Raw genomic sequence first — 15,473 nt, forward strand, 5'->3', positions numbered from 1 at the left:
TTGTGCATTGGGTGTCTAAGTACTAACCTGTGTTGTAACATCTCTTTAAGTGTCTATATTAAGATAATGCAGACTTGCAGCAAGAGTGCTTTACAGGGAGATAATAGTAATGACCCATCCCAGATTAAATGTAAACAAATGAATAGGAAAATCAACATTTTATCAATTTACTCATCAAATTACTCATTTCTACTTCAATTTCTGGCACTAAATTGATGTAGTTACCAATTACAAGAGGTGAAAATACCTTTTTGTGTCTGCCTACCTAAAATAGTGGACCCATATTTAAAAATATTTGTCAAAGATTATAGAATTTCAAATGTAAAACATGATTTTAATGCACTATTAGATATACATAATTTATGCAGTATCACATCAGAACAAAATGGGAAGTAACACGCTGCCTCCAGCTGAGGAATATTTTAAACGAAACATTAGGAAACATTAAAATTATCCGTTTTCATATTTACCCCAACCACCAGTAGCAGACTTATCAAACTTTCAGTACTGTTTTTGAGCATGTTGACCTAAATTGAGGCAAACCAGAATGAACGAGGACGGCAGTTAGGAGCAGTGTGTGGATGCATGGACGCGTGAAATGGAAGCCAAAAAAGGAGGGTTCTTGGGGCCAGCTAAACCAAGAACTGAATTGACAGTAAACCGCCTCCAGTAATACGCACATTCAGTTCCTCCAATGAGTACTTATTGCATCTGATATGCATACGAAATGTAATGTTTCATCTTCAGGCCAAACTATTTAGTACGAACTCTTGTTTCGGGAGTAAGAATGACACAATACAGGGAATCTAGTCTGTATTAGTGCTCCCAGTAGAACATTGGGAAGACAATGACAATCAATGGTTAAATTAAGTCAATGATATTCATTATTCTACATCATTTCAAAGCAGGGGTGTCCAATCAATGGCCTGCGAGCCAACTGCAGCCCACTCACACTTTTTATTAGCTCGGAGCAAATTGAAAACCTATCTTAAATTCAGTCTACATTTTGTTGCATTACTCAGATACAACACTGGATATAGTTAGTTACTTATACTGTGCATCTCCATTATTTCCAGACATTGTAGGACATTTCAATATTTTTATTCACATGGCAAAATTTATGTAAAAACATAATACAAAATGATAAATTAACCATAAAAAGTTTTTAAAAAAATTTTTTTTTTCAAAGGGAAAAAAGATTTTAAAAAAACTTTTTGTGGTTGATGGACATTTTCTATTTGTTTTGTAATGTGTGTTTTAATGGTGTAAATCTAAAATTAAAATTGAAATTCTTAATCACACGTTTGGGGCATAGTTAGCGTCAGATTTTTAAAAAATGTTTTAAATGCAAAAATGATTACAATATCATTATACTTTGGTAACCCTCGACCCAATCACTGCATAGATATCAAATCTATTTCAACTAGGAAGGTTGGCATTTAGTAGTAATTTGTAACTGCCATTGACCGCTATAGACATCCATTACAATTTGATTAACGCTAAATATATTCTTAAAACCTGGTCTTTTTTTTTATATTCACCCTCCCTTCAACGCATCCTTTGATTTTTTTTATCAAAGTTGCACAAGTTTGTAAAAAGAATGATTCACAGTGATCAGGTAATTGGTTTTGGAATGAGACGGTTATGCTGACCTTTCTAAATTAAAAGAATATTTAGTTTAAGAAACCGCAAACACCACAACCTTTCATATTTTAATAGATTTGATATTTTCAATCAGTGGCTGTTATATTTATCCAATATTTAAATTAAAATGAAATGTCTTTTTAACCAAATGTTATTGGAACAATATTATTGTCCTCAACATATAATACTGTGTAATGTGTACAAAATAGTCATTTCTGATAAAAAGTTAAAGTATTTTCTATATTCGTTGAATTCTCTAAAATTGAACACAACTAATCTCTGAATCAATGTGACCTCTAGTTCATTATAAATTACCGTATTTTCACGACTATACGGCGCACTTAAAACTCTTAAATTTTCTCCAAAATAGACAGGGCGCCTTATAATCCAGTGTGCTTTATATATGGAAAACAATTTTAAATGTGTCATTCATTGAGGGTGCGCCTTATAATGTGGTGCGCCTTATAGTCGTGAAAATACGGTATGTTTAACATTTTTCTCTTATTTTTCCCTCCTTTTTTTAATTTAAGGAGGCTGCCTCATTAAAAATAGGTGTCACAAAAATCACACAGCCTTAACTTAATCCTTTAAAAAGGCATTAAGAAATAGTGACCATGTCAAAGAGCGAGAAGGGCTGCACTGATGTTCTTTTACACGTAGAAAATGTACTTGGCACTCAAATCTGGCTGTTTTTAAGGCATTTTCTAGTTATTCCAACCAAAACGATGCATCAGGGAACACACTTTTTTCCAGCAATTCTGGTTGTGACATCATAACTAGAGTTGATGATCATGGCTAATATTCTTGCGCTGCACTAACTAATAAATATTGACAGAATGACAGAACCGTCACATGGTAACAGAATATGATGTCACATCCAGAATGAGCTTCAGTTTGGTAGCATGGTATCCATAAACTTTATATTTTTCTTGTTAGAGATTTTTTGTGTGGGTGGGGCAACCTATTGGTGCCTTTTTTATTTTTAAAAATGACCTGCTTAACATGATATATTGATTCTCATCAGGAGCATATCAATAACCTTTTGGGATACAAAGTGTCACGATATATTACAATTTCATCACACCCCCAGTATTTTATAACACTTTTAACGATTGCTATAGGTTATTTTTTTCTGAGATGCTAGGTGGTTATGTTCAACAAATATTTTGTTAGAATAGAAAAGACTGTAGCATTATTCTACTTTCCAGCAATGATAGAAATAACATTTTAAATCAAATTAGTAGATGCTGGGATAAATTGTTTGCATGTGTTATATGGCCAAATACTGATGAGGTATTTTATTATAATCTAACATTTTTATTTGAATGAGTGATTTTTTGTTCAAAACATTAAGGGCAATTATGGTTTTATTTTTGTTGAGGAAAAAAATCATGATAATTTATTTGATTCATGTATTCAAAGATTATAACGGAACACATGTTTTGAATGGCACTGGTCTATTAAGAAGAATAGAGTTGCCTGTAGGGATTTCTCATAGCCGATGGCATGCTCTTTTCACATTTTTACCTCACTTGTTTCAAGCCACCATTACTGAACAATTATTTCCACACAATTGCCCTGTCTTTGGCTGGTTTCCAATCCAGGTTTGCCCCTACCTCTTGGCCAAAGTTATATTGGACAGGCTCCAAAACACACAAATGATAATAAGCAGCATAGAAAATGAATGGAAGGATGCATTAATGGATAATTCCACTTGAGCAACAAAATTATGATCAATTTAATGATTAATTATGATACCATGTGTATTGGGAAATCACCAGATTAGTTCATGCTGTTGTAAGGCGACCCTGGAGGTCTGATTTTGCAGATGTTCTAGAATAAAATAAAATATAATGTTACACACAAACAACAACAAGAAAATGATGCTGTTGGCACTGAAACAAGTTGAAGAATAATTCCAAAAGACAGCGCTTTGCTTGTATTCCCTGCAGGTACTCTAAAGTTATTAGTAAAAAGGCGAATGCAAAGGAAAACGTGTTGCTATGAACGCAGTGTCTATAGTAACACGCGCATCAACTTTGTACCTGTCACTTAGCTGACTGACAGTACGCTTGTTTTCTGGCAAAACAAGCATGAAAAGGAACAAATACAGCTCCAAAAATGCATTGACACAAGCATAGAAGGAGGATGACAAACACACACACACTGACATTCTAAGGGGAACATGAGCTGTCATATCATATTTCCTGGTCTGGCTCGAAGACGGAGGCTGTCAAGATAAAAGGACTATCGTCAATCAGTTAGTAGCGGCTTCGCTCCCTCTGTAACTCAAAAGCGCTGCAGTTCCACTGTGACTGTGTCGTACTTGTGTGTGAATTTGTGAGTATGACACAGGGCAATTTTTGACATCACATACTGCAGCGGTTTACAGTGATATAAGATGCCACCAAGGGCAACACATTGTACAAACGTCCTCCTTGGAGAGCTGAGATAAGAGCGTCATTAGAACGCATGTATCGATGAATCAATCATCCATGCATCATTCATGCTGTGGCCACCAAATTATGCAAATCCTAATTACCTCTGGAGAAAATTACCATTCTTTATCTGCTAATAATCTGGATTGTTTGGAGTTCCTATATTCCATATTCACCATCATTTTTCCACTGATATTCACAGTCTCATATTTGGCACTAATGATCCCATTCTGTAGAGCATACAATAGAATAATAGCACCCACTGCATGAATAATGAATCATGTAAGAGATATATAAAGTAAAATGGTATTGAGAGTGAATAGAATAATTGTTTACAGCCATTATGAGCACTTGTGAAACTAGAAAGGTGATTTATCATCTACAGGGCATCTTTTAATACCCATTTCATTAATGACATTTACATGGGTTAATCCGAAATACTATGCATCATGACAGCTAAAATTATTTGCTATACTTACTGGTAGTATTCTACTAGTCATTAAAAAATAAATAATTGATTCTGTTCATCAGGAACTAATTGTGTACCCAAAAACTGATTTGCCCCTTTTATTTTTTTTAAATTGTGAGCTGTATATCCAACTAAATGGTTAAATACCATAAATAAGTTTGCCTGAGGTTTCCTTCCCCTCAAACCACAAACCAACCCGAAAACATACTCCACTAGAAACGCCTTTTTTTGGCTCTCACACCATCAGTGGTTGACTCATTTTCGGCTACCCTCTCTTTAACCAGTGTATGTAGAACTTCTTGCATTTATTTAATGGGTGTAAAAAGGGGCTTATGTATGACGTACAACTCGTGTACTGCAAGTAGTGTGGTTACGTTAGTAAATGTGGGAGGATCAAGCAGTGTTTCTACATGATCCCAGAATCTGTAAAGCATATTTTTAATGATTCCATATAAGATGTTAGTGTCTCACTTTGAACTTTTAACCACATAGCACTGTCAGAACATTTGCACTTCAACTGAGTGACATGTCCTCACATTAGTAGACATTTTCATGGAGTAGAACTGGGTGATATGACAAAAATTGTTATCACGCTAAAAATAATAATTATTATTATTTTGATTTGTTTATTATGAAAGTAACTATTTTACCTTACTTAAAAAAAGAGAATATAACATATGGTGATTTTAAGATGTGTTTTTGTTGTTCTGTTGTGCAATAAAGATAAGACAACTCCCTCCTTACACTATGAAAGGCAATTTATAAATTTGCTTTCATACGAAGTTTCTGTGCTCTATGAAATGAATACAATAACAAATTAAAGACATCATCACCATTGTCAAGACTATTTTTAGCCCCACAAAAAGAAATGATGTAAATTTACCTCACACGTGGCCATTAAAAAAAATGGATGAACTAAACCAATTTTAACCCAAGTTAACATGTTTTAGAATTTTTTTTCAGAACATTTGCATAAAATGGGGACACTCCTTAATTTCAAGTCAGAAACGAATTACAGACTGTCCTCAAAAGAGGAGGTTGCGGGTTAAAATGGGTTAAGGAAATTTGGCTGTTGTTTGTGCACAGGTACATATTTAAGAGGCATTTAAAAAAATCCCTTACGTGTCTTTGTTTAGAAGAGAATAGAATGTGGAGATCTGCCAAAGTTCAGTCAATGTCAGCGTGCCTCATGGGCGTTCATAAGAACAAATGAAGTACACGACAGGGAGACTTCACTTAGATCATTTAGTGGGTAGACTCAGTGTTGTCCTGCATCTCATAATAGGTCATTTTGCTTATTTTATAGTCCTTTCGCTTTCATGCTCCCTGTTAGGTCTTTGGGTGGTGTAATTTCAGTCTCTATTTATCGAGTTTTATCAAAGGTTTTTATCATTGTTGACAAAAATTATTTGACAATAATTATTGTTATTGTTTTATCGCCCAGGTCTATCGTGTAGCTTTGAAGGAGGAATCGCAACTGCTGATTTTAAGAATACAATCGTACAGGAAGACGCCCCAAGAAGGATGCAGTTTTAAACAAATTACATTTCCATTATTGTTTCTTGAATGGCATGTTTTAAAAGTTTCATTTACTCTGAACAAAATGTGTTTCTACCTTCGCTCTTGGTTTTGTTGGATTGTTAAAAAGATACTTTTTTGCCCTTTTTAATAGTGTGTGGCTATTAAATAGAGACAATTTTACTTGGAAGTGTCTGCTTTTCATTGAATTCAGATTCTGCCATTAGAATAGTTTCACAAAAGCCATAGCTTTGAGAAACCACCTTACAGAACACAGGGTATGAGTCTGTTTTGTAACAAAAACAATAATGCATTCATATCGTGGTTGTAGGCTATAAATGATTCTAGGCCAAATTGTACACATCTAAAAACAAATCATTATCTAAACTACTGTAGACAAAGATCCATTGTGTAGTCATTTGAAGTCACCATCTGATCTGTCTTGTGAATGGATGAAGTCAATAACAATTAGCAGCAAAATAAGTCTCACAGACAGTTCCTTTGTATATGACAATGAAATGGTAGTTTGAGCAATTAACTCATCAACTGTGCAACATGGATTCCTGATGAAGATATTAATCTTTCAGACAGGAAGCCTATTGGCTGTAATGTATTCCTTGTCATATTCTCTGGCAGGTGTAGGAGTGTCCTTGTCCAAGAGCTGCACGCAACATCTGCAGAGGGCACAATGCCATGGGTAGGGAACAATTCTGACAAAGTGTGTTCTCTTGGAAAAATAGGTTTCTATAATAATGAAAAACCAGACACATTTAAGTTCCTATAATGAAGATGTAAATAGCTAAGTATTTTGATTTCACTTTAGATTTTTTTTGCCAGTATAATAAAGACATTGACAAAACAATGAATACGCAAACAGAAATATACGGAAATATCAAAGCATAAATAAGGGGTGCTAAAGTAGATACGTGACACATAGATCTGTAATGACACAAAACTGATTGCTCTTATTGCAAAACAGTCTTCCTTCAGGGACTCAACTTAGCATGGCTACAAAAATCCCCATCCCATTTTCTGAACCACTTTATCCTCATTAGGGTTGCGGGTGGTGCTGGAGCCTATCCCAGCTGACTTCGGGCCACAGGTGAGGGACACCCTGAATCGGTGACCAGCCAATCGCAGGGCACAAGGAGACGGACAACCATGCACACTCACACCCATACCTGGGGGCAATTTTAAAGTGCCCAATCAGCCTACCATGCATGTTTTTTTTTGAATGTGGAAGGAAACCGGAGTACCCGGAGGAAACCCACACAGGCCCGGGGAGACCATGCAAACTCCACACAGGTGGACATGACCTGGATTCGAACCCAGGACCCCAGAGTTGTGAGGCAAATGCACCAACCACTCGCTCCACCGGGCCGCCGCTACAAAAATCGATTTAATATATTTAACAGTTTGCAATAAATCCCACAAGCTGCACAACAGTTTATAGTAGCATGAGTAAAATGCAACCTGAAAATGAAATGGTACGCTCTAAACTTGAACTGACCAAAGTTGTTGGGGAAAACATTGCCTCATAAAAGATTTGGACTGACTTCACTGTGCTCTCGCATTTACTTGAGCCTTTTGTATTATCAACACACACTGATGCAAAAAACAATAGCAGACTCCAACATTTAATTTACTGGGACATCGCACAAGTCAATAAAACTCCATTAAAAAGACAAGCGCATTATCAACTGTTTTTGTTTCTTTACAAAAACATTCATATTTGACCAAGACAAGTAAGCTAATAACCTACAACTAGAAGTTTGAAATTTGTAGATAACCTTTCATTTTTGCTGGATTTTCTATTTTTTTCTCTGTTACATTGGCAGTTCTTTTGCTCTACATCTAGCAAATACATTACATCCCTGGGAGAGGCAAATGAAAGATTCGTTCATCATTCATTTGTAAGTGCAGTTAATTTAATGCGTTGATCATCAATTAATCCTAAAGTACACTCAACCTAGTACCTGATGATGTGTAACAGCAGAAAATTTTACCCTATAAAAATGTTGGATTCTTCATACCTACCCACACACGTAAACACAACTTAAAATGTATAATGATTCACGATTATATACAGTACTAACCACATTCAGCTCACATGCTTGAATGAGCTTTGTGCAGAAGAACCTAGTAATTTAACTGCATCACACACCTTTGAGCTAACCGAAGTCTACAAAATTAATAAGAATTTGAAAGTAAATGTGCAAAAAGGTTCTTGACAGAGGGCCTGTCTGCAAATAAATTTAAAATTCATGCCGCCATTTACGATGTCGTCAGATTATCCTCACTAAGTTTGTAATACACAATGTAATCACACGAGGTTTCAAGCACGAAAGTCTCACAGCGAGGTGATGATGCAGGCTAAATATTTGAACAAAGCCAGATCAATGGAATTCAAGGGCCTTGGGAACATGGATAAAATCTCTAGACAGAGCAAACATTCAGATGTGTATAAAGAAAAAGTGCCTCCACCACTCATCTATTTGATTAAGCATAAACTTGGATTCAGAAATTGAACCCTGACCAATAAACCTCTTCTTAAACACTGGTTTGATTCATCATTTCAACAAACCAGCAATATGATCATTAGTCAGGAGTTGCATATAGGCCAGGGTCCTTGTAGGTCATGGCTTGTGTTGTACTACAATTAAGTCCAGAATAATTTATTTCATAGAGACATTTGTCTACAAGCAACATCAAGAGGTTAGCAATTGATTATTAAATACACGAGCGCCATTTGTATCGAGCCAATTTTATTGAATGATCATTTATTAGAAACCAAATGTTCTCTACATTTTTATGGATCAGTTGTAGGAAAACCATTTGATAAAACCGCGTTCTATTTTGAACTCCTGCGTTAACTCACTATGACCTTTAATACACACGACCGCAAATATAGAACAACTCATATAGCATACAAAATAGCAGTGCATTTCAGAGGAAAAAGGAATGTGCAACTAATGCCCTGATTTGTTCCTATTTACGACAAACTTCTTGGAAAATTAGTTGCTGACTTGGTGGGAGGCCAACTTTATAGAGTGGAGAAGTGAGAAGGGGGTGAGAAGGCAAAGAAGTATTAAAAGGGGGAGCGAGCAGAGGAAGATTGTATGTTTGTGTGATTAGAGGTTGCTAACTAAGACTGTGGGTGTTATCCCCTGAGGTTTTGCATACAGAATCTGTTCAAATCAATGCGATTATCCCTGAGCTATTGCTAATTAGTCATTAATACGTAAGTCGCACAAGAATTTACTGCCTTTTTCTGATAATTCCACCATTTCTCTGCCATTTAGAAAACCATAGTTTCTCATTTATAATACTTCACAAGATCAAAAGTCACCAATACCATGTTGAGACCAGGAGTAGACGCAGATTGGCAAAGCCGGTGAGAGAGCAACTCTAACACCACAATTAACAAATAAATAAATACTGGATGCATGAAGTGTATTTAAGTTTTGGGGGATGTTTGATAGCGTTTGACATTTCGTAACGTGGATTGTTTTTCGGATTTCAGAGCGAAATTTTTCCTATTGGGGCTTTTCGTTACCCAAATATCTGGTATAGAGAGACATTTTTAAGTAGAGGTACCACTGTATTCCCCTTACCCTGTAAAGACATTATTCTCAAAGTCTGGGGGAAAAGGTCAGTTTTGGTCAGAACTTGAAACAAGACTCTTATGTGCACATAATTCACTTCCAAAGAGCAGCAGAGCAACCAAAGTGATTCCGTAATTGCACCTGCATAGTGTACAACATAGACAAATGTTCATATCTCATCCTTCTAATGAGAAACCAATAACGCATGCAGAAAGCTTTCTTTGCCATTCCCCCACCACTCCTGCCTCCAAATATGCCCACACAGAATAGGAGATCCACCTCATTCATCAATAGACCTATGCTCAGAGTCTCCACTCGGGGACTGATGCAGCTATAAATCTGCTTTTTATAGAATGTCCATTGCCTATATTTCTCCATTATATGAGTCTGTGGTAAGGGGAAGTAATGTTTTGGACTATAGTGGTCAAGCATCTGACAGACATTTAAACTGCATTATAAAAATGTGCAGCAGTGCAAAAAATACACATCTGCAATCAATCCAACACCACAGAATGCATCACATATAAAACAATTTGTAATTGATATTTTGATTATATTTGCAGTACAAATTGTATTTTTGCAATAATGATTGGCATGAATGTCTTTTCCGTTAATAAATTATCCATCCTGCAGACTGAAAAAGAAGGAAAAGAAATGATCAACAGAGTACTGTAAAAAGAGCCTCAAGAGGGTCCACATCACATCTGTTTACCACAAATCAGTGCAAGGGACCAATGTCATGGAGCATCAGTAAGACCGTTGAATTTTCTCGGGGCTTTATCTCCCAGTGCAGAGAGAGAAGTGGAGGTCTTTTAAAGGGTTGAGGTCATTTCCTTAGTCTCCAGACCCTGGCAAGAAAAATAAAATCTATCCATTTGGTCGGTCCTGCTTTATTTCAAACACTGCAGCCTTTTTCCCAGGCGGTTATGGCCACGGATGGCAAATATGCAGTTCATACAAAGGGTTCCTGTTTCTATCAGTTGCAGTCATCATCCAGCTTCACAGGCGAAATGTATGCTTTGTTTCTTACAGAAAGATTGGATGGGTCATCAGATATTAATTAGGAAAGAAAGAATTACTAGCAGACCTGTTCAATATGCTGACAGGGGGAAAATGTAAAGAATGGTCTATTCCTCCAACAGTACCTTTAGTATTATAAGACTTGGAGTATTCCCAATAATGGACCATAAGACCTGGCTCAAAATCTCTGCTCAAATTTATCCCAAAGGTTTGGGGGCATGCTCCTGGTTCTCAAGTTAATCCAACCATGCCTTGAGGGACATTGCTATGTACACTGGGGCAGAATGAAGATGGAAAAGAATAGCACCTACATTCAAGCATTCTCACAAAGATGGAAGCACAGATTTGCCCCAAAAGTCCTTGTGAAATGGAAAATTAAGATTCAGGTGGGGCCAAACCCATAATTGATTTAAAATATCATAACATGTGTCCCAAGACCTTTGTCTTGATAGTTTACTATGATAAAGTTGTAGAATTAAACACAAGGTGGCATCGAGAGAGTGTAGTGGAGAATGTATTCATTCATTTTCCAAACTGCTTATCCTCACAAAGGTTGCGGGTGGTCCTAGAGCCTATCCTTGCTAACTACGGGCACTAACTCTGGGTACCAGGCGTGGCACACCCTGAATTGGTGGCTAGCCAATCACAGGTCACAAGGAGACAGACAACTATTCACACTCATACCAAGGGGGAATTTACGACGTTCAACGAGCCGTGTGTGAGGAAACCCACACACCCGGGGAAAACATGTAAACTCCACACATTGAGGACCCACCTGGGATTGAACCCTCGACGCCAGAACTATGAGGTCGACGAGCTAAGCACTCTTCCAACGGGCCAACCTTTGCGGAGCACAATCAAATAATTCTCCTTCAAACAATGCCAATCCCAAAAAATAAATTATTTCGAGTTTTCAAAAAGAATTAATCCTAAAAACAACCCCAAAATAAATTAATTTGAAAAACGGTCGGGACTTTTATTTTTATTTTTAATGTGAATGCAAGGGTCTGAGCTTAGTTATTAGAATTGATATGTTTAACCTCACAAAATAAACTGTCCATTGCCCTTTTAAACATTCAGTTTTTCTATAGTCATTCATTTTCTGAACCATTTATCCTCAAGAGGATCACGGGGTTGCCGGAGCTTATCCCAGCTAACTAGTATGTGCACCAGGCAACAGGGGCATTGTCCAGCCAATCGCAGGGCACAAGAAGGCGGACAACCATTCACGCTCATACTCATACCTAGGAGCACTTTAGTGTTCAAACAGCCTAACCTGCAAGTTTATGGGTTGTGGGAGGAAAGCAATGTATCAGGAAAAAACCCACGCAAGCTCGGGGAGAACATGCAAACTCCTCACAGTGAGGACCGAGCTGGGATCAAACCCTTGATCCCAGGACTGTGAGGCCGAGGCAGAAACCACTCCCGCCCATAGTGGAGCACAATCAAATTATGGGCTGCCTGTGGCAGCGTTACAAATCATTTTTCCAAATCGGTTGTTCATTTATACAATAGTAGCCAATTCTTCAATTGAATTTCACATTATAAATGACTTAGTAATGCTAGAAAAATTTCGAAATGATTTACTGGAGTCTAATTTACATCAAAGACACGACATTTGAACAATGGTGTGCACACCTTTTCTATCCTCTGTGTAAATGTTACAAGTGGTGATGTAATATGAATTTTGGATCATTGTTTCTCTGACCTCTAGTTGGATCCAACACTTTGGCATAAGATTTCTGTAATCATGAATTAGCATAGAGTGATGCATTTTGTGTCCATTTGTAGGAACGTGAAGAACAAAAGCATGCAAGAGCACAAAAATGAATTCAAATTTTGCTGCAACAACTAAATTGTTGTTTCTTGTTTCGCTCTCAGGGTGATCATCACCACCTTGTGTGACCTTATCCCCCTACGCTGAAACCTTTGATATGGACCCTTGAACGAATCTCGTTTGGTGCCAGTGTGCGTACGTGCACTGTAATGTGTCTCAATGCTGTCAAAAGAAAGGAATAAAGGTTCATAGAAACATGGGGTAATGGAGGAGTAGAGCCTAGAAGAGGTAGACAAGCTGTGATGTTAGCAGGAAGATTGATAGATCTCTTACATGGCCAGTACTCCTGCCAGAGCACAGTATACCTCAGGCAGTGTAGGGGCATGATTCGTTTCTCTCAATTTGTGTGTTTCTGTGTGTGTGTTTGTGTGCAATCTGTTTGAATGTGTGGGAGAAGAGTATTATTACATGTTTTTGATGTGCAGCTTTTGTGATGTGGTACTTCACATTGGGCTTTGTAGAAGCTACCTTCAACACCTTGAGCACTGTTTGTAAGTGCCTGTTTACAGCTCTAAATTGGCAGGTAACAATGAGTGTACATGTCAATGAGTTGGGCATGAAAAATCATTAGTTTCTCTGCTTTTAAGCTCCAAAATGTAGTGGAACAAGAAGGCTAATTGTGTTATGCATGGTATCCATTGAAAATATTAGGGGCATAAGGTACAACTGAAATAAACTACAATTCAATCAATACATCTTTTCATCCCTTTCAGCTATCTAATCTTTATGAATGATTCATGCAAAAGAAGGTTAGTACCCTGTGGTTAGTGGAATATTACAAGTATTAGTAAGTAAATATATTTTCCCCCAAAAATGTAAGTTTATTACAAATTTTGTTTCAGTTTTTTATATAAATAAAATGGTATGGCATTGTGACTTTTCTTTTTCAAAAAATACATGACTAAAATTAATACAAAAACAGATTAAAATGTATCCATTATGACAAAATCATAATGAGTTTGGACTATAAGCCACACATTTTGTTTTAAGCATTGAACTGAAATATAAAGGAAAATATCTCGGAATCCAAAAAGCTTGGTGATTAAAACTAACTTTAGTGGTAAAAACAATTACAAATTACATTAAAAAAAAACTGAACTCAAACCATTACAACCCTGCTTGACTGAAGTTGTGTATGGGTACCTGCTTGATTGTCAATGGTTTAGTCAAGCTTATTTTGAAATCAATTTCTGCTGATCCTCCATGAATGCAATAAAAATGCCTGCCAGCAACTCAATATCAATTCCTACTCACATTTATCTATTTTAATTGGGCATCCCAATTTTTTTGGCTCATCTAAAATATACAAAAAAATGTATTAACTATAGAATCACCCAACCCTGAACAGTTAGTTTTGCCAAATCAAATATTTAACTTCATTTGAATCCAAGTTATGTTCCCTGCCTGCCTGCTTTTGTTAGTATTTATATATTTTTTCACCTTAGGTGGCATGGAATGTGGCACAACAGCCCAAGCCAGTGTTCTACTTCCAATGAAACCCTGTGTTAGGATGAAAAACTGCAGGCGGATCCCAGAATGTTATTTTGTTGTTGCTTTAATGCATCTTTGCTTGTTTCTTTATTTGTCCGGTTCTGTTAGTAACCTCCTGCTTTTCATCTTATTTTCTTATTTTTTCACTACACTGCACTCATCAGCTACTGCTTAAAACTGAAAGCAGAAACATGATAATCTGGCTTTCAAATTGTATTGTTGATCTATTCATTAATTCACACAGAAAACATGAAAACCCCACAGCTGAAGGTCAGGACCCAACGGGCTTAGGTCGCTCGATCTCAGAACTGTGAGACGGACGTGCTAACCACTCTTAAATCATGCCACCCTATTCTCGATTGACCACCAACACATTTTAGAGTTAAAACATGCAAGTCCAAGGGTGGATCTGTTGGTACTTGGACAACATTAACAAGCTTGTCCATCATGTAGTTTTTCTTTTTCTAAATTGACATGCAAATGTTAGTAGAGTAAAATCGAGTAAAATACAAATTTAGGTGAAGTGAGAAGATTAAAAGAAATAAAAACTACACCTACAGTTTTCTTAAATGCATTTCAGTCAGTGGCATCTTTATGCCCATGCTTTTTAGGCAGTGCTCAGGTTGAAATGGTGAATAAAAGGCAGGGTTTCACACTGCTCTTCATTGGGTAATACATTATTTAGAACATATATTCTATTACAATACCATATTTTTGTAATGTAAAATGCTATGAAGTCTGGAGTATAAGACGGACCATGAAAAAGGAGGAATAATAGTGTCAATGGACTCTTAATCGTAATTTAGGTCGAAATTTATGCTATAAAAAGTAGACACCAAGAACAGAAATAATTCAGACATCTTTCGTTCCGCTTATCCTCTTTTAAGGGTGCTGGAGTCTTTCCCAACTGTATACTAGGAGCAATAGGTGAGATACATACATCCTGAATTGCTTGCCACCCAATTGCCAAAATACTGTGGAGTTTGCTTTTTTCCCCTTACAGTAGGCAATGTATGCATTATTTGCAGGTAATCTACAAACCATTGGTTTAATTCCAAACTATTAAAACAAAATTTCAGAGGTGTGCACTTTTGAATTTCATTTCTGTTCAACTCCCTTTCCATTTCTCTTTTCAAGGTTACACAGCCCTCAAACTGGCTTTGCATATGTCACCTCTGTCCACCATCTTCTCTCAACAGGCAAAATCCATCCTTTTCAATATCAAAATGTGCTTAAATCTTTGTCTCTTGTCATTTCAGCAAAACTACATTCTGGGGGGTTCATGGTTAGCGAAGCAATCCAAAGTGAAGAGGAGTAAAACAGCTTTAAATGGGGTTGGATAACCTGTGATCAAGTCCAAGTTATTACCTCAGCCTAGCAGTAAGTATACTTCACCCCTCCTTTAACTTTTGCAATCCACCTTCAAAGTTCATTTTAATTCTCCAAGTCTT

At 36.7% G+C, this 15,473-nt stretch overlaps 1 protein-coding gene across 3 annotated transcripts in view; it reads right to left on the bottom strand.

Annotated features, from left to right (window-relative positions):
* Window positions 1-15,473, bottom strand: part of rbms3 (RNA binding motif, single stranded interacting protein) — a 248,683-nt gene that overhangs the window by 161,922 nt on the left and 71,288 nt on the right. The gene's annotated exons all lie outside the window — the stretch shown is intronic.

This window comes from Stigmatopora argus, chromosome 21 (assembly GCF_051989625.1).
Source record: "Stigmatopora argus isolate UIUO_Sarg chromosome 21, RoL_Sarg_1.0, whole genome shotgun sequence".
NCBI lineage: Eukaryota > Metazoa > Chordata > Actinopteri > Syngnathiformes > Syngnathidae > Stigmatopora > Stigmatopora argus.